Source organism: Urocitellus parryii, chromosome 5 (genome assembly GCF_045843805.1).
Source record: "Urocitellus parryii isolate mUroPar1 chromosome 5, mUroPar1.hap1, whole genome shotgun sequence".
Classification (NCBI taxonomy): Eukaryota; Metazoa; Chordata; class Mammalia; order Rodentia; family Sciuridae; genus Urocitellus; species Urocitellus parryii.
Window position 1 is genome coordinate 66,795,211 of NC_135535.1, and position 20,769 is coordinate 66,815,979.

General features: G+C 40.1%; 1 long non-coding RNA gene across 1 annotated transcript; it reads right to left on the reverse strand.

The window, feature by feature from the left end:
• Window positions 1–7,379: 7,379 nt before the first annotated feature.
• LOC113195472 (uncharacterized) lies at window positions 7,380–11,318 on the reverse strand. The gene is made up of 3 exons (XR_003302403.2): window positions 11,208–11,318; window positions 10,968–11,109; window positions 7,380–7,461 (listed from the first exon to the last, which is right to left on the reverse strand). It is a non-coding gene; the product is annotated as an uncharacterized LOC113195472 (long non-coding RNA).
• Between the last annotated feature and the right edge of the window lie 9,451 nt (window positions 11,319–20,769).

Below are 20,769 nucleotides of genomic sequence, written 5' to 3' on the forward strand. Positions count from 1 at the left end.
CTCAGAAGGGAATAAGGCAGTCCTTGTGGGACCTTTGAGTTAGGTCATGAAAACAAGCTGTTACAAAAGACTGAGCCTGGCTTTCTGTCTGGTAATGTATTCTCCCCTTCTTGCTCACACACCTGCCATGATGCCATCTGCCTTTAGCCTTCACTGGAGACCAAGCCAGTGGAGCCATTCCATTTTGGCGTTTGTTTTTCTATAAGTTCCCTGTCTTTTTTGTTCCTCTCTTCCTCCTTTACTGCAAACTTTTATGTTAAATATTATTTTGTTTTAAAACAAGGTCTCTCTATGATGCCCAGACTGGCCTCAAACTTTTGATCCTTCTGCTTCAGCCTCCCAAGTTGTTGGGATACAGGTGTGTGCCAACACTCCCATCTTTGTTTAGTATTCCTTATTATGCCATTAATTCTTATATATTATTTGTTAGTTTTTTTGAGATAGGGTCTATGTTGCCCAGGCTGGCCTTGAATTCCTGGGCTCAAGAGATCCTTCTGCCTCAGCCTCCAGACTGACTACAGGTGCATACCACTATGCCTGTCTTCCTTTGTTTCTTTCTTTTCTTTTGTTCTAAGGATTGAATCCTGAGGTCCTTTACCATTGAGCTACATTCCTAGTCAGGTAAAGATATACACATAGACATTCTCTCTCTCTCTCTCTCTCTCTCTCTCTCTCTATATATATATATATATATATATATATATATATACACACATACACATACATACATATATTTCTCCATATACATCTCTTTCCTCACTGGGGATTTAACCCAGTGGGTACTTTATCACTGAGTTACATCCCCAGCTCTTTTTATTCTTTGAGACAAGATTTCACTAAATTGGCCAGGTGCCCTGCCCTTAAACTAAATCTCTCTCTCCCTCTCTCTCTCTCTCTCTCTCTCTCTCTCTCTCTCTCTGGTACTGGGGATTGAACCCAGGGGTACTTTGGTACTTTACCACTGAGATACATCCCGAGCCCTTTTTTTTTTTAGAGACAGGGTCTCACTGAGTTGCTTAGAGCCTCTCCATTGCTGAACTAGCTTTGAACTTGTGATCCTCCTGTCTCAGCCACTGAGATTACAGGCATGGGCCACTGTGCCTGGCCCCAGCCCTTTTTATTTTTTGACACAATACCTTTATTTTATTTATTTATTTTTATGTGGTGCTAAGGATTGAACCCAGGGTCTTGCACATGCTAGGCGAGGGCTCTACCTCTGAGCCACAACCCCAGCCCCAGCCCTGTTTATTTTTATTTTGAGACAGGATCTTACTAAGTTGCTGAGGCTGCCCTCAAACTTGGGGATCCTCCTGGCTCAGCCTCCTGAGTCACTGGGATTATTGGAATGTGCCACCTTGCCTGGCCTTTGATTCTTTAAATATGAATTTAGTTTTTGATCATATTTATAATTGTTTCTTTGCCTTTGCTTGCTAAATCCAACTTTGGACACTCAATTTCTGTTGATTGTTGCCTTTCCTGAGAATGCATAATATTTTACCATCTCTTTGCATATTTTATTGAAAACTGGATAGTTTAGATAATATAGCAATTCTGTACTCTGATTTCCTCTCTCAAGAGTGTGCTTTGGTCAGTGGGTTTCTTTGTTTAGTAACTTGCCTGAGCTAAATCTATGAAATCTCTTTCCTCTGAAGTGTGTGTCTGGTGATATCTCTGCTCAGTTTCTTTTCTCTTAAAAATGGCTAAATTCCAGCCAGATGTGGTGGTATGTGCCTGTAATCCCAGCTACTCCAGAGGCTTAGGCAGGAAGATCCAAGTTTGGGGACAGTCTCAGCAACTTAGCAAGACTAAGTTTTGTGTCTCAAAATAAAAAGGAGTGGAGATATAGCTCAATGGTAGAGCACCCCTGGGTTCAATCCCTACAACTGCAAAATAAATTTTTTAATTTTTAAAAATTATTTTCCTAGAGGTCACCTCTCCCTAAGTAGTCAACTGATGGGAAAAAACAACTGTGCTGTGTTTGGATCTAAAATGTTTCCCAAAAGCTCATGTGTTGAAAACTTGGTTCCCAATGCAGCAGTATTCAGGGTGGGGCTTTGGGGATTGGACCAAGAGGGTTCTCACCTCATCAATAGATTAATCCATTGATGGATTATAGTTATTGAGAAGTGGTGGAAACTTGAGGTAAGGCCTAGTTGGCGGAAGTAGGTCCTTGGAAGTATAATGATTTCTTTGCATAGGCATGGTTGAAGCATGGATAGCCATGTCAAAATATGATTGGACATAAAAGGCATGATCTAATGCTAATAGACTGGGTGGGGAAACCCAGCAAGACATGTCTGCTTCAACATTTTTTTTGGCTTCTCTGTGTAGCATTCCTCTTTCCAGGGCATGGGGCAGGATCCCTTGAAGGATGTATTTTGTCCCTAGATCCTTTCTTTCTGCTTCTAGCTGCCAAGAGGTAAGCAGTTTTGCTCCAACGCATGCTCCCAACTTTATGCTGTGCCTTTATCACAGATCCAGAAATAACAGAGCCAAGTGACCATGCCTGCAACCATGAGGCAAAATAAATCCTTCCTCCTCTAATTTTGTCCTTTGATTTCTCTCAAGTATTTTGTCACAGTGACAGAAAATTGACTAACACAAATACCTCAAGCCAATAGGGCTTTCATTCCATGATTATGATTTTTTTGTGTGGGACGGGGAACACAGTTCAAAGTCCAGGCCATCTTCAGTTCTGTCTGGGCATATTATTACTTTCTTTCTTTTTTTTTTTTTTTTTAAAGAGAGAGTGAGAGAGAGGAGTGAGAGAGAGAGAGAGAATTTTTAATATTTATTTATTTTTTTTTTAGTTCTCGGCAGACACAATATCTTTGTTGGTATGTGGTGCTGAGGATCGAACCCGGGCCGCATGCATGCCAGGCCAGCGCGCTACCGCTAGAGCCACATCCCCAGCCCATATTATTACTTTCTGTTGGACCCTTTCCCATCTGCTTTGTGCTGGCAGCCCCAGAGTCAGCCGGAAGTATGTGGAAATCTCACATTCTCTGGTCTCCACTGTGCAGGTACATAACCACACCTAGGAAAATGCTTTTCCAGCCACAACTGGAGTTAGAACAATAGCCCTCCCCTACTCCAAATCAGCCAAGTCCTCTTGGATAGTAGCTGAAAAGCTGGTCCTCACAATATCCCTGCCCTGCCCCGAAACCTCTAGGAAAAATCTCTATGCTAAGGGGAAAGCTGGGAATGGGAGCATCCTCAGGCAAGGATGCCACAGATTCCCCTGTTATTATGACGTTCAGCAATTATTCAGGCATAAATATACTTCAGATTATTATATATCTTTGATTCATTTTCACAGTGCTAGAAATGGTTGTTTGTCCATTGTTTTCCAGCTTGGTAGTTGCTTTTTCAGGAAAATATCCACCTCCTCAGTGTTCCACAGTTGGAAGTTTCACCCTCCTCAATAAATACTTGATAAATAAGTGGACTGGGGCTGGGGCTGTAGCTCAGCAGCAGAGCGCTTGCCTAGCATGTGTGAGGCACAGGGTTTAAACCTCAGCACCACATAAAAATAAACAAATAAAATAAAGGCATTCTGTTCATCTACAACTACAAAATAATAATAATAATAATAATAATAATAATAATAATAATAAAGTGGACTATCCCCTTGTAATCTGTCTTCTGCCTCTACCAAGCTACTGAAATGTCCTATCAAAAATTACCAATTACTGCCTAGGCATTAAAACAGGCTCCAAGACAGGCCTGGATTGAATTCTAGCTCTGTCAGCAACTGTGTTATTTGGCAAAGGCACTATCTTTTCCAAGTCTTGGTTCTGCTCTTCTGTTAAATGGCAGAATAATACCTATGGTGTTATTGTGATATAATTATATGTATTGTTTTGGTTGTCATTCATGTTTCTTGGCTCAAAATCCCTCCCAAGGCAGACCACAGAAACTAGAATTTCTTTCCCAAGGCGGGTTCTTTCCTAAGAACTCTAATCTCCCTCCCCACTATACTTTTCAGTCTTAGAGCTATCCCTAAAGAAATTCTCTGATTTGCCTTGTCCAACAGTAGGTTATAAGATCCTCCTCATTCCAGAGGGATCCTGCCCCATGCCCTGGAACGAAGAATACTAAACAGAGAGGCTAAGAAAAATGCTGAAGCAGACATGTCTTGCTGGGTTTCCCCACCCAGTCTATTAGCGTTAGATTATGCCCTTTATGTCCAAACATATTTTTTAAATACTTATTTTTTAGTTGTAGTTGGCCACAAAGGTATTGTACCTTTATTTAATTATTTGTTTGTTTGTTTATTTACATGGTGCTGAGGATCAAGCCCAGGGCCTCACAAGCTAGGCTAGCGCTCTACCGCTGAGCTACAACCCCAGTCCCACCAATCATATTTTGACACAGTTGTCCATGCTTTAACCATGCCTATGCAAAGAAGTCTCCATAAAAACCCAAAAGGCAGGGTTCAAGAGCTCCCTGATAGCTGAACACATGAAGATTCCTGGAGGGATGCATTTCTTCATCTGTATCCTTTTAATATCCTTTATAATAAACCAGTAATTCGTATTTCCCTGAGTTCCGTGAGCCATTCAAGCAAATTCATCAAACCTAAGAAGGTTATGGGAATCCTGATTTATAGTCGATCAGTCAGAAGCCCAGGTTAAACAATATGAGGCTTGTGATTGACATCTACAGTGGGGTTGGGGGAAGGGGGGGGTCTCTGAGACTAAACTTTTAACATGAAGGATCAGACACTATCTCCAGGTAGATAGTGTCAGAAATAAATTAGATTAGAGGACACCCAGCTGATGTCACTGTGAAACTGACTCCTTACTTCCTCAGGGGGAGAAATCCCCTCATCTTTTGAGGTTATGGAAGTCTTCTGTGTTGTTGGGGTATGACAGCACAGGGGAAAAGATACTTTGTGTGTGTGTGTGTGTGTGTGTGTGTGCGCGCGCGCGCGCGCGCGCACCTCTGGGGACTGAACCCAGAGGTGCTTTACCACTGAGCTATATCTTCAGCCCTTTTTATTTTTTATTCTGAGATAGACTCTTACTAAGTTGCTTAGGACTTTGGGTAAGTTGCTAAGGCTGGCTTTGAACTTGCAATCCTCCTGCCTCAGCTTCTGGAGTGGCTAGAATTACAGGCATGCATCACTATACCTGGCCATTTTGGTTCTTCTCATGACCCAGCTATTGTAAGACAGGAGCAGTGGCACACTTCTGTAATCTCAGCAACCCAGGAGGCTGAGGCAAGAGGATTACAAGTTTCAGGCCAATTTGGACAACTTAGTGAGACCCTGTCTCAAAAGAAAAAAGAAAGCTGAAGGGCTGAGGAGTATAGCTCAGGGGTAAAGCACCCCTGGGTTCAATTCCCAATACCAAGAAAGAAAGAAAGGTAGGTAGGTTGGTTGGTTTGAGTAAGCATCTGGTTGGGGGCTTCAGAGTCCTTTTCCTACTTAGTATTTGTCAGGAGGACTGAGTTCCTCCTCAGACTGAGTCTGAGACACCTCTCTTATCATTACACAGAAGAGACATAATTGGTGGGAATGTAGGGAAAAGATCATGAGAACCTTTTGAGATTTGATCTATTATACAGAACTGTAAGGTATTATTATGTCTTATTATGGTGTTCTTTGGGAACTTTAGAAAAATCCCCTCTCTGGGAAATTTTGGTCATAACAGAATTTCTAAAAATAGAGAAGCTACTCAAGTTAGTCCCTCCAACTTCCTTTTTCTCTGGATATTTTAACTATTTTAATAGTTGTCTTCTGAAAGAGCAGAACCAGTGATATAAATCCTTTTTAATCACAAGATTTCATATCTTTAAGTATATCTTCTAAGAATTGAAGTTTATGATCCTCCAAATCAAAAGTGAAACATCAATTTGGTGCTTAAAGATGGAGAAGACAGACCATAACCAAACAGAATGTGTGGAATTCAAAATGAAAATATTGTGGTAAGGCCGTTTGGAGCCCCATTTAGGGCCTTGCTAACAATTCAATTCTTTTTGCAAGCAGTGCATGTTTAAAAACAGAATTTAAAATTACTTTTTATGTTCTTTTAAATTTCTTCCTCATCCTCCTTCCTTTAATTAGCCATGAGCCATTTATTATTCATTATTGTTACTTGTTCTTCTACATATCAGACTGCCAGCTATTTAAAGATAGGTGTGGTGCTGGGGATGTGGCTCAAGTGGTAGCGCGCTCACCTGGCATGCGTGCGGCCCGGGTTCGATCCTCAGCACCACAACAAAGATGTTGTGTCTGCCAACAACTAAAAAATATTAAAAATATTCTCTCTCTCTCTCTCTCTCTCTTAAAAAAAAAAAAAAAGATAGGTGTGGTACCTCTATATATCCCCCTTGATGCCTGGCAATGTTCCTTGACATCAGCTCTAGTCAACAATTATGTCCTTTCCACCGCCTTACTCAGAAGCCTTCAATGTTTCTCTACTGTCCCTAAAAATGAGTGATGCCCAGATTTTGTCTGACTACATGTGCTTAGTAATATACAACTTCATTCTCTTTTTTTTTTTTTTAAAGAGAGAGTGAGGGAGAGAGGGGAACAGAGAGAGAGAGAGAATTTTAACATTTATTTATTTTTTCTTAGTTCTCGGCGGACACAACATCTTCGTTTGTATGTGGTGCTGAGGATCGAACCCGGGCCGCACGCATGCTAGGCGAGCACGCTACTGCTTGAGCCACATCCCCAGCCCAACTTCTTTCTCTTATATATAAACTGGATGCATCTATATATGCAGATATTTGCATATATAATTTATTTTAAAATTGCATATAATTATGCTTACATTTTATATAAATTATTGTTATTTTTATTTATATGCGGTGCTGGGACTTGAACCTAGGCCTGCCACATGGTAGGTTAGTTATATACCACTGAGCTACATCCTCAGTTCCTACTTTATGTAAAGTATAAACATCTATCAAAATAGAAAGTTTAAGAGAATAACCTAATAATGTTTAAATAGAATTTGTAATATTTTTTTCTCTGCACTTTCTGCACATCCCGGTCTGGAGACCACTGGTCTATAAGATAAAATCCAGGTTCTATGAAAGCATAGTCTTTAAACTCAGGTCTAGATCTCCTAAATAAAAATAACAATAATTTATATAAAATATAAGCATAATGATATGCAAATTTAAATAATACAGACAGTGTAAAAAGGCTCAATTTCCAGATTCTGAATTACCAAATGTTCCCTCTCTGGAAAATGATCTGCTTGAAAATGGCTTGCACTAGGTTGGTTTTCCATCCTCCTCTTGGCCATTGCCCTTATCCTTCACAACCGAAAGGTATCCCCCAGCCATCCTGAACTGTATATGTGCTCAGTTCCCAAGCAAAGGGATCATTTGATTCATTTGAGAATGCATCATGCCTGAGGGAGAATCTCTTGAGATCAAAGAGAAACAATGACAGGACAGTACCTTATTTCATCCACTTGACAAATTCATGGCAAGCCTCTGTGCCTGTCACAGAATTAGAATTAGAATTAGAAGTCACAGAAGAGAAAGTGAAAGGTCTTACAGTTTATATACATATGTATTTTTTAATTGAAAAAAATAAGGCTAAACTTTTTCTGACAGAAAATAATTCTTTTTTTATATATATTTATTTATTTATTTTTAGTTCTCGGTGGACACAACATCTTTGTTGGTATGTGGTGCTGAGGATCGAACCCGGGCAGCACGCATGCCAGGCGAGCGCGCTACCACTTGAGCCACATCCCCAGCCCCCAGAAAATAATTCTTTTTTTTTTTTTTTTAATATTTATTTGTTAGTTTTCGGCAGACACAACATCTTTGTTTGTATGTGGTGCTGAGGATCGAACCCGGGCCGCACGCATGCCAGGCGAGTGTGCTACCACTTGAGCCACATCCCCAGCCCCCCAGAAAATAATTCTATTTGACTAATTGGTTTGGCCATGGGGACAGGAACCAATTAAATAACATTTTCTACAAATGGTAAAAATTAGTCCAGTGGCTCTAAGCATTTGATGAAAATATATCTAAACACTTATCTAATATATAATACACCAGAAATTTCTTTTTTTATACCAGAAATGACATCATTTGCATCTATCTCAAGTTATAGTGACCACTGCCTTCAACTAACATTAATGAGGTCATAACCCAGACTCTTGACCACCTTATCTCCTGTTAGTTCCATCAGGCTTTACCCAAACCACTCTCATGCTCCTTGGCACTCTTCTAGGCCTATACCTTTGTATGTGCTCATGCCAGTTCCTCCATTGTAAGTACCCTTCCCTCCCATCTCAGTGTGTTGAAATCCTAATATCTGCTTAGTCTGAGGAACTAATTAAGCATGGAGGATGCAAAATGAATATAATAGCCTTGGTTCTTTTAGCACAAAATTTAATCATCTAGCATGGGAGATAAACAGTGATTATATGATATTGTAAGAGTTTGTGATGGGGAACCATGAGGTGTTGCCCACTCATAGCAGGGGTACCCTCCATACACTTGAGGGGTCAAAGACGTCTTCTCAGAGAAAGTGGTCAGAAGGCCAAAACCCTTTGAGAAACCTGACTTTTTTCAGGGAGAAGAATGGAGTGATGTATTGTGAGCACACAAAAATGAATTGAATCAACATTGTTAGGACAATTTTTCTGTGGAGTCAGGTTTTTTTTTTTTGTTTGTTTTTTAAAGAGATGAGGGCTGTCCTCAAACTGCTCAGCTCAGCCTCCCAAGTAGCTGGGAATAACAAGTGTGTATCACTGTGGCCAACTTTCGAGTCACCATTTCATCCATGAGGGACACTAACATTATCCTCCTCCTCCTCCTCCTCCTCATCATCATCATCATCATTCCTTTTGCAATGCTACGGATTGCACACTAACTCAACTGTAGGTCCATAGAGAAACTTTTCCCACATTCAAAAAATCTGTTTCAGGCTTTTCTGAGAATAGTTATATACTCTTAAAAGTCTAATTATAAAACAAATTGAAAGTCAAGGAAGAGGTCATCTCTAAAAATATTTTCCCTTGCTTTTTGCCAAACACAAATATTTGAGCTCAACTGCTGGGAGAATGGATACTTTTTTTTATATTGGGCTCACCAGAAATAGAACTTTGATGTCTGTGAGCAAAGTGACAGGTTGTTTGTGTTATGTCTCTGCTCTGAGGGTGAGGCACCTTCTAAATAGTTAATAAAATAAAGAGAACCAGACAAGAGAAAATATTCTGTATGAAGGAACTTCTTTGTGCCACATAAGAGGAGGAGATTGGGAGGGCTCAAGGAATCTCACTGCTTCACCTTTGTTCCCAGCACTGTCCTCAGTCAAAGGTCCTAAAAGTACCTTGGCTGAGAGAAGCTCAATTCTCTACTTTGATGCCAACATGTGCTGTACTATTTGTTACCAAGTTATTTATTTCAGTGAAAGACTCTCTACAAATACATTATAAGGAAGGTATGTGGCATCAGCCATTAAATATTTTCTATACTGGGCACAATTTGGAACCTAATACCTCTTTGTTCATTCAGAATAGGAAAAACAAACAAACAAACAAACAAAAAATATCCTGAGAATCCTACTATTCATGAGGTCGTGGCAAGGAGATTTAAAGTTCAAAGCCAGCTTAGGCAACTAAGTAAGACCCTGTCTCTAAAATAAAAAAAGACTGGGAATTTAGCTCAGTGGTAGAGCTCTCCTGGGCTCAATGTCCACTAATGGAAAAAAACCAAAACCAAATCCTCAGTCTTCCAGTTCTCTGATACAGTACATCCATTCATTGCCACAGTGGATTTTCATTCCTGATTTCTTAGTTGTCTGAACATCTTCTTAAAGCACCCCTATATAGGATTAATGTTTTATCTGTGATCCCTATGGAAATAGAATCAGACAGTTCTCATCCAAAAAGGGCTTAGTTATTGAAGTACCAAAGGTATTGTCTATGTACCTTATAAAACACTGCCTTTGGGCTGGGATTGTGGCTCAGCGGTAGAGCGCTTGCCTAGCACGCACGGGACCCGGGTTCAAACCTCAGCACCACATTAAAATAAAGGCATTGTGTTGTGTCCATCTACACCTAGAAAAAAATATATATACATATATATATATAAACACTGCCTTTATATGGAAATCAAATGACATGAACTTCAAGGACTATACAACCAGTGAGGATCCAGTTGGCTACATTGTTAACAAATTCACTTCATCTCTTAGGAAAACCAATACAAATTCATTCCAACACACAAAAAACTCAGTTTTGTTAGAAAGTAACTATTAAGCTCTATAGGAACAGAATCATTTGATAATATGTTTCTATTACAAATGCTTCTGTCAGTGATACCATATTTTCCCAGATGGGTGGGCCAACTCTAATCTAATCAAAACTTCTGCTTTCTCCTATTTCTAAGAATTTTCTGATTATGGTCTTTAAAAAAATTGCAACAATGTTGAATGCAGGCTTATGTTGGAAGTATGTATATAAATGTGTTTGCAAATGGGTTTAGACCTTTGTGTGGAAAAGGGTCTGCAGTATCCTAAATAGAAAAATCTTCAAGTAAATTAGAACTGACTTAAAAGTTTGAAAATGGTAGCTTGGCTTAGTGATCTTATATCAAACACCGCCAAGGTCACATTTCAACACCTCCCAACTCCCAGATTAATTTTATTTCTGTCACCCTCTTCACCTTTGAAATTCCTTCCATTTTGCAAAATCAGTTCCATTCAATAGAATAAGTACAGCATGACTTCTGTCCTTGGCACACACTCCCCTGTGTGCAAACATAGAATACATAGTTTTCTGCCTTGTGCCTGAGGGACAGGTGGGTGTAGAGAAATGAATTATGTCTCTTGGCCTCCCAAAGCCCCAGGCTTTCCTAAAAGACCACCAATAGAATAAATGGCGGTTCATGTAGGCTGAGGGCTCCTCAATACCCAGACAAGGCCATTTTGCAGTAAGGGTCATTTACTCTCTTTTTAGATAAAGCAGAATGCATGTGAATACTACCTTGCTGCCAGAGCCTTTCCTGGGCAAAAAGCCTGGCTTTCAACTGCAACCCCATCTTCTTCCCCGCAGGGACCTGCAGTGTCGCGGCATGTCCAGCAGATGACGCTGCAGCTGAATTTTCGCGAATTGTTCCCCGAAGAGTCTGGAAAAAACAAAATTTTTTTAAGCATTCTAATTTTCAACACATATTGTCTTGCTTATCGTTTCTGGGGCCCTTTTGATTTGTATTAGTCGAATTACATTTTAAGTCTTTTTTAATCACTGATTACGCAATCTTAAGTACATGTTTTGTTGTTGTTGTTTTTATGTTGCACTCTTCCAAAAGCTCTTTGCTAACTTTTCAAATATCACTAATTGTCACAAGGGCAACGTTCTGCAAAGTTAGCAAGCTGGATGAAGAAAGATAGTTTCTAAACAGACCAGCAAGGCGTGGCTAGAACAAGCTCGCGAAACTACTGCGGAAATGGCCTTTGTGGCTGGCGGGGCGGTGTCCGCGGCTTCCCCCAAGACAGCGCCGCCTGCTGGTGAAAAGGGACAAAGAGCTCAGAGCTCGCCAGAGGCGCCGGGCGGCTTCGGGTAGGGCGTGGACCTCGCACTTTCGCAGTATCGCCCCGCAGTCGGGATGTTGGGTGTTACACCCCCTCACCAACAGAGCTGAGAGGGCACAGCCAGAGCCGCCTTTTTGTGGGGAGGAAAAAGCTAGAGGCCCACCATGGTTTTGGCAGGCAATGTTTCAGAGCGCTTTAACGGTTTTTAATGCTCCTTAAAGCTACAAAGGTTGGGGTTTATTTTTAGGACAATGTTATTATTTTAAACAATCCTAAAGAAGAATGAAAAATAGAATCTGAAGCTGGGGATGTAGTTCAGTGGTAGAGAGCTCGCCTTGCACTCCAGAGGCCCTGGGTTCGATCCTCAGCACCACATAAAAATAAATAAATAAATAAAAATAAAGATATTGTGTCCGTCTACAACGTGTGTGTGTACACATATATATGTAAAAAGAAAAATGGAATCTGATAGGGGTCCGCTTTTATTTATTCTAGACTGCCTTAATAGTATTTACAAAATACTAAAAGAGGTCCTGAGGAAAAATTGGGAAATGCACAGGGGGTTAAATTTCAAGGTGTATGTGCTTATCAATTCCGCACCTCTTTTTTATTCCAGGATTGTTGCAGTGCCATTTCTGGAGTCCCTCCTCCTCTCTCCACTTCCTTTTTCTCTTCGCTCATTTGACAGGAGTCTCTGCACTCATCTGCTTAGAACACGTCATCGCCATCCACTGGGAGAGAATTGTGGTACCACCTTTCTCCCCCTATGGCGGAAGCCCACAGAAAGATGATGAGTTGCGCTTCTGCTCTTGAGCTGCCTGATTGCCAGGAACTGTAACCCCTAAGATGATGCCAAAGTGCAGCTTCCCTCTTTGTATTGCTTTCTCCTACAGAGCCCTGTCCTTCACACTGTCCAAATGATTCAGTATTAACTTTCTAGTCCCTTCCACTTGCAGCAGTTCATAGCTTTAAGAATCTCACATCTTCATTTTTCCTATAAAAGAGTGAAGACCCACAGATGGACAAATTCATCGCTGAACACTGTGGCTAGAAGTCATACTGTTTACCAGGTCCCTGTTTGACGTGAAGATTTCCATCTCCCACCAGAGCATAACTGTGGTTCAAAGCAGGGCCCTGTCTTTCTTCCAGTGGCACTAAAACCACCAAAATTAGGAACCCAGGGGGCTGGAGATGTGGCTCAGCGGTAGCGCGCTCGCCTGGCATGCGTGCGGCCCGGGTTCGATCCTCAGCACCACATACCAACAAAGATGTTGTGTCCGCCGAGAACTAAAAAATAAATATTAAAAAATTCTCTCTCTCTCTCTCTCTCTCTCTCTCTCACTCTCTCTTAAAAAAAAAAAAAAATTAGGAACCCAACTGGAAGAGAAGGAGAATTGTGTTCTCAAGTCTAAGTGACCACTTGGACTGTAGCCCTCACAATCTGGATCCAACCAGATGAACCAGCTCAGGTTTGGAGGACAAAAAAAGAGCAGTGGATATATAATAACTTTTAGTGAATCAGGGGGACCAATCCAGGACATTTATTTATTTGCAGAGAAACAAAAGTAAAGGAGTGGAATGCCTCCCTGACTGTTACTGTATTGCACAAGTGTCCTTCAGGGAGAGAATATGTGAACACGCAGCAGATGATATTAACACCGTGCAGGCACACACCTCCCCACACCCCTCTGGATTGCTGATCCAAAGGTTACTAAACTAATCTCAGGAGCATAACTTGTAGCCTCCCCCATGCAGTCCCCAGAGGGAGCAGCACCAGTTCACCACACAAAGCCTAGCGGCTTCTCTGAGGGGGGAGGGGCACTTGCTTTGTCTTTGTTCTTCCTTGGAAAATGGGCTCTCTCTCAAGTCTCATACACCAGCTGCTTTCACCTCTTGCAGGAGGTGGCCGCAGGGACTGTTTTGGGGGGAGGTGTAAATTAATTGCTAATACTGATTTGACAGCATATTTTTGGAGCCCTTAACACTGACTGAAATGTAAGGTCTAACTATTTTTAGGATTCTAACATACCATATTTTTTCCCCCTCTGGTGCTAGGGATGGAACCCAGGATTTTGCAAGCAAGCACTCTACCACTGAGCTACACCCCCAGCCTTTTAAGTGTTTATTTTGGGTTTCCAGGGAAAAGTCTCAGAAACATGCCCTTCCGCATTAAAATGAATTTAAAAGATCACCTTCAGAAAGAAGTGGTGCAGACATGGTGTTTTGAATTGTACTTAACCCAATAATTACATCATAATCTTACATTTAAAACTGTATTCTAACACATTTAGTGAGCAGATTTCTTTGCTAAGGAATCTCTTCATCTCTTCTCACCTTTTTACATTATAAGTGATTTTTGTTTTCATAAGAATGATTTAATATAGACCCTTTAAAAGAAAAAAAATAGAAAAAAATCAGAATTGCCTGTCCCTGATTTCAGTGTGGAATTATGACAAAAGGTGCTTGGCTTCAGTCTTAGGAACAGGCGTGCCACTCCCCAAGCACTCAGAGCATCTGCTGCCAGGACTGATTCTTAAACCAAAATCCACACATGGCTTCTGCTCTTGACAGCTGAAGTGGCCTTTTATGTCCAGCTGGAATTTCAGTTTGGGCCAGCTGGAACAAGTTTATGCACAAACAGAAAATGGATTCTGTGGGTCAGAGAAAGCTGACTGGGCTGAGGAGTAGGCAAATGTTTTGGAAACATCGGAGGTTTATTTCCTAGGAATTTACCCCCAAAACAAGGTAGTTTCAACTTTTATGCAAGGCGTCCTCAGGCTCCTTAAGAGAGTTTCCATTCTATTTGGGGTTTCATCGACCCACTAAATCCACTAAATATCCGCTAATTGCTGTGTTCAGAACAACAGAATATCTGCATTACTATGAAAGCAAACATTAGGCTTTTGGTAGCACAGCTGCTCTCAGCCAGCCTTTAGCCTCATTCTTTCCTGATCTCAAGAGGAAGTGAAAGCAACTCCCAGCCAAGAACCAACCCAGCATTAACACCAAGGGAGGATGATCTAATGGGTCCAGTTTTTGTTTTTGTATTGAGGATTGAACCCAGGAGTGCTTTACCACTGCACTATATCCCCAGAACTTTTTTTTTTTTTTTTTTTTTTTTTTTTTTTTTTTTGAGACACAGTCTCACCAAGTTTCTGAATGCTTTGCTATGTTGATGAGGCTGGCCTCACATTTGTGAGCCTTCTGCCTCAGCCTCTCACATCAATGGGATTATAGGTGTGTGTATTGCATTCAGCTATGGCTCCAGTTTTATAGGTGAGGCCCAGACAAGCTTCTAAAGTAATTCTGCAGCTTGATGGGGGGGGGGAAATGAGCAGATGTTCCTTGTTTACTAAGGAACTTCAGTTTTAAATTCATGACCACTTTGAGGGCAAGAGCCCTGTTTTACACTTACTATATATATTTTACAAAAACTCAGTAGAATATTAGACATGTAGAAGACACTTAGGAATACCTGCTTAAAAAAAAAAAAAGGCACCGAAAGAACAATGAATAGCTGTAATCAAATCTGGAGATTCAGGGCTGGGGAGGTAGCTCCATGGTAAGGTGTTTACCTAGCATATGTGAGACCCTAGGTTCAACCCCCAAAACTACAAAAGGAAAGAAAGAAAGAAAAAATAATCTGGAGATTTGGGTTGGTCTGTTTTGTTTTGATAATTTGGATTAAATCCAGGGGCACTTAACCACTTAACCATATCCACAGCCCTTTTTTATATTATTTTATTTACTTATTTAAAGATGTTTTTTAGTTATACTGGATACAATATCTTTATTATTATTTTTTTTAATGTGGTGCTGTGGATCAAACCTAGTGTCTCACATGTGGGAGGTAAGCACTCTGCCACTGAGCCACAATCCCAGCCCCTATTCTTTTATTTTCTGGGTACTGGGGATAGAACCCAAGGGCACTCAACCACTGAGCCATATCCCCAGCCCTATTTTGTATTTATTTAGAGACAGGGTCTCACTGAATTGCTTAAGCCTCGCCATTGCTGAGGCTGGCTTTGAACTGGTGATGCTCCTGTCTCAGCTTCCTGAGCCACTGGGATTACAGGTGTGCGCCACGGCATCTGATCCTTTTTTTTAATTTTTTATTATTGTTTTTAGACAGGGTCTCATTAAGTTGCTTAGGACCTCACTAAATTGCTGGTCTGGTCTTGAACTTGCAGTCCTCCTGCCTTTGCCTCCCAATTTGCAGGGATTAAAGCCATGGGCCACTGCATCAGAATGCCTTATTTTTTATTTTGAAACTGGGTCTCATTAAGTTGCTGAGGATCTCGCCAAGTTGCTGAAGGTGATCTTTAATTTATGATCATCATGTCTCAGCTTCCCAAATCACTGGGATTATAGGCATGCACTACCTTGCTCAGTTTGCCTTGGTCTTTATTGTCATTTTGGAGGAAAGTGACAATAGAATATAGAAGTGAAGATATTGCAACTCCACTAAATTATAATGGGAGCAACTGATATTTTTAGATACCAGAAATATACTATATATATATATATATATATATATATATATATATATATATAGTCTCATTTAAACTTCATTCCACCCTACAGGCTGTTTTACTATTATTATTCCCCCAATTTTACATATGGTGAAACATTACATAGTCACACAACTAATCAGTAGTCACATTAGGACTAATCCAGCTATCAGTCAATCACTAATGCTTTTAAGCACAATCCTGCACCAGAATATCTACTAACGACATTCATAACTCTATTTAATAACCATCTTTTTGTGAGCCTCACAGTGGGAAAGGGAAAGAGGGAAAGGGGGAAGTGCAAGCATAACTCATAACTTACACAGCTCAATATGCTGGGTTTGCTGCTTTTTCCTGTATGTTCCCTCCTTTAATCCTCCCAGCACCCTATGAAGTATGTTACTATAATCTCTTCTATATGTGAACTTATGGGTTTAAAAAATGCTAAAATTCTGGGAGAGAGAAAAATAACAAATCTGATAACATGGGTGCTTGCCCTGGGCCTCTTATCTGGGTTCACAGTGCTGGTACGGGGCCTTGCTCCTTTCTCTTCCATTCTTATATGTTGCTAGCAACAGCTTGTGCCTGTCTCTACCTGCCTGTGAATAAATATGTTTAAATGTTGGCTTGTTATGCCATGAAACCATTTCAAAATCACAGGCAAGGTGAAAAAACAGTGAAAGTGGAAATGTATGCACTGCTATGTAATAATTTGCAGAAGGAATTAGATTTGAACCTACTGCCATGAAAAGATCTTCATAAGACACAGGTTTTTAAAAAACATTCTTTAGTTGTAGATGAACACAATACATTTATCTAATTTATTTATTTTTATGTGGTGCTGAGGATCAAACCCAGTGCCTCACACATACTAGGCAAGTGCTCTACCGCTGAGCCCCAGCCCCAGACCCAGCCCATAAGACACAGAACAAAAGTGTTGCCTGAGCTGGGCACAGTGGAGCACGCCTGTAATCCTAGCAACTTGTTTGAAGCCAACCTCAGCAGTTTAGTGAGGCCCTATGCAATTCAGCCAAATAAAAAATGAAAAGAGCTGGGGATTTATCTCAGTGGTAAAGCATCCTGACTTCAATCTCCAGTACAAAAAAAAAAAAAAAAAATGTATAGTGTGGCATTATTTATTTATTTATGGTTGGGGGTTTGGTGGTATTGGGGATTTGAACCCGGGGCACTTTTTTTTTTTTTTAAATCAGAGCATTATAGTTATACATACAAGTTGGGTTCATTTGTACATGAATGGAAAATGATTTACTCCATTTCAGTTCCCATTCCCCTTGCCCCAGTCCTTTTTATTTTTTACTTTCAGACAGGGACTTGCTAAATTGCCCAAGCTGGCCTCCAACTTTGCAACTGTCATGCCACAGCATCCCAAGGTGCTGGGATTAAGTGCACCACCTCATTCAGCCATTTATGTTTTCAAAAGTCACACAAAGCAATATTACACACACACACACACACACACACACACACACCTATACAAACACAGAAAGCAGTTGGTTATACTCCAAATTGATGGCAGTGGTTTCTCTGGGGAGAAGATCGGTTTTGGGGTAAAATTATAGTAATGGTGGACTTTATCTTCTTATAAGATAATTTATTCATATAGTGGGTATGTGATAGAAAAGAAATAAAGGGTGGAAAAGAAATCAGTTATGCTTTAGAAAATAAAGTTGAGCAACATGCAATAAAGTAGTAAGTGGTACAAATACATCAAACTGCCTTATTCATGTCCATAAAAGGCCAATAGATTAGCATCCTTGTGTTGACAGTATTATGAATTTAATGATTTTAAAAAAATGTAATGCTTATCTCTAACAGATAAATGGTCCTGTAAAGATCACTAGGCTTAGAACCAGACAACCTGGGTTCAAGGCCTGGCTATGTATTTCTTTGTAACCTTGGGCTAATTTCCTTATCTGCAGAGTGGAGAGAATAATAACACTTCACAGAATACTGAGAGGATTAAATGAGAAAACAAATATAAAATAATATCAAATCCAGGTGGTTTTAGACACACAAATTATGAGTTATGTTTGTGCTTACTTTTTTCCTATTCTCTTCCTCCCACTTCACAGAATTAATTTTTCCTCACATTTTAAAGATGTCTCAATGTCCCACACTGAGGCACAGTTAAATTAATAAGCCATTAGTCTTTAGTATAATATTGCTGATGACAGGCTTCCTTATTTGAGATTTTAGATTATGCAAATTAATGATTTTAAGCTTCAATAACCTGTACTCGTTTATTTATTGTTTTTTAAGGAACATACTTATTTTGTTGAATTTACAAAATATACCCCTTTCCTGTGAAATGTACTTTTGATGAAAAATGTAAAATATCTAAATCTAAGAAGCCTTTTAAAGTATAAGCCAAAAAATATAATTAATTTTTTTGTGGTCTTAAAAGGATTGTGGTCTTACCAAAATTTCAGGCTGTTCTAAAATTTCAAGAATCCAATTATCAGTCTTATAATAAAAATGATTGCAAAAATAATACAAGAAATATTAATGCCAATGATATAAATTTAAAAATTAATTAATTTTTGAATATCAGTTGCATGCACATAGCACTAAGTCCAAGCCACGCATAAGGAAACTATTGTCATTCACACTCTCACCTTTGAAACAGAGCCAGGTTCTCCTCTGCTTTTGCTGGAGGTGCATGAGTTAAAAAAACACAGGGACCTGCAGAGTTCTGGTGAAGTAAATAAGAATCCAGTTACAGATGTTTTGCAGTTTGAGTTCAGAAAGGATCCATTTGAAGGAACCATTTCCAAGCACACAAAGCATACATCCCTCCCAAGCTCCTCCACCCCATTATACTGGGCTGTCATTTTAGAGCTGGGCGCCCATTGTTCACTTTCTTCTACTCTAATTAGATTTGACAGATTGCTCTTTCTGGCGCGACTGGCTGTTGCCAAGAACAGAGAGAAGAGATGAGGCTGACCTTGTCAGCATGCCCTTGAGATCAGTGCCCCCTTCCATCTTAGTCCATAGATCACAGAAATGCATCCTCAGCAGCTTCCAATCTGTTTCCCTTCTTCTCCAGCCATTTTCTTACATGCCTGTGGTAGTCTGAGCGCCATGGAATTTTCTTACTTTCAATACTGTGAGATTCAAAGCCTAGGGGGAGGCTGTGAGATTGGAATAAATGGTGCTCTAATGTTTTTCATAATAATACTCAGACTTTTGTTTTTTCTGCAGGGCAGAGTTGCAGGGGTTGTTGGGGGCACTTTTGCAGACTAGCTTTCCTAAAGAGAAAGATACTGCAGTCCTGCCTGGGAGTCAGGAAATATTGATTGCTTAATGAAATAGAGCTCAGGAAGGATTCCACATGTCTGAAGCAAATTCTTGACTTGACTCAGTTTTCATACCTATAAAACATCATCAATAATTCTCGATCCTTTACCATATCAAATACATGGTATTCTGGTATTATGTAAGAATTAGATAATAAAATGATAGAACTGTAAGTGATCTTAGAGATCATCTAGTCTAATACCTTTGTTTGGGAGGTTTGAAAACATAAACCAAAAGAGGGAAGTGACATGCACAGCACCATGATATTAAACAGACTTTAAATACCTGACTCTGAACAAAACATCCTGTTAATTGGCTTTGGCACTAAACTACCTTTCCCAACTTTATCCTACTTTTTTTTTTTTTTTTTTTTTTTTTGTAGTTGATAGATGGACAACATGCCTTTATTTTATTTGCTTATTTTTTGTATGTGGTGCTGAGGATTGAACCCCATGTTTCACACATGCTGGGCAAGTGCTCTTCCACTGAGCCACAACCCCAGCCTCTTATCTATTTTTTTTCTTCTTTTTTTAGTATTTTTTTTAGTTGTTGATGGACCTTTATTTATTTAATTATTTTATTTATAAGTGGTGCTGAGAATCGAACTGAGTCCTCACACATGCTAGGCAAATGCTCTACCACTGAGCCACAATCCCAGCCCCTTATCTTGTTCTTGATAATATACTATATTGGTCAGGAAAGCAACTTTCTTTATCTGAGAAAGGAATTCTCCTCACCAACAACTGCATTTTCAGAAATGCTTCCCTTTGTTGAGAACTCAGTGGTCTTGTAATAGAGTCTGAGTCACCAAATGCCACAGGGACACAGGATAGAACTCAAGAGGCAGGAGGTCAGGACCCTGATCTCAAAGAGGACAGGCCTGCCCCTGTCCTAGCCCTTGCTCTGTCCTTGTCCTCTAGAGTTATGAGCAGGGGTGACTATTAGGAAGTGCTTAGAACAAATTTATTGCGTACCAGGTTGTAATGTGAACCATTCATTTGTTGTTCATTTGCCTACTATAAGCATTTATTATAAGCCCCTTATTTGTTAAGCCCCTATAAACTGATAAAATAATAATGAATAGGGCTGGGGATGTGGCTCAAGCGGTAGTGCGCTCGCCTGGCATCCATGCGGCCCGGGTTAGATCCTCAGCACCACATACCAACAAAGATGTTGTGTCCGCCGAGAACTAAAAAAAAATAAATAAATATTAAAATTCTAAAAAAAAAAAAAATAACAATGAATAGGAATCAGCTTCAGGAGCCTCAGGAGCTAGCAGTATCAACCCTTCTGTGTGGGGGAAGCACTGCAGAGGCCGTCATGGAAAGAGAAAATAGTCAGTTTTCCTGGGTTGGTTCAAGGAACCAGAGAAATGTCATAGAGGATGTGATACTTAAGCTGAACTGTGGAAAATAAAGGTTATTT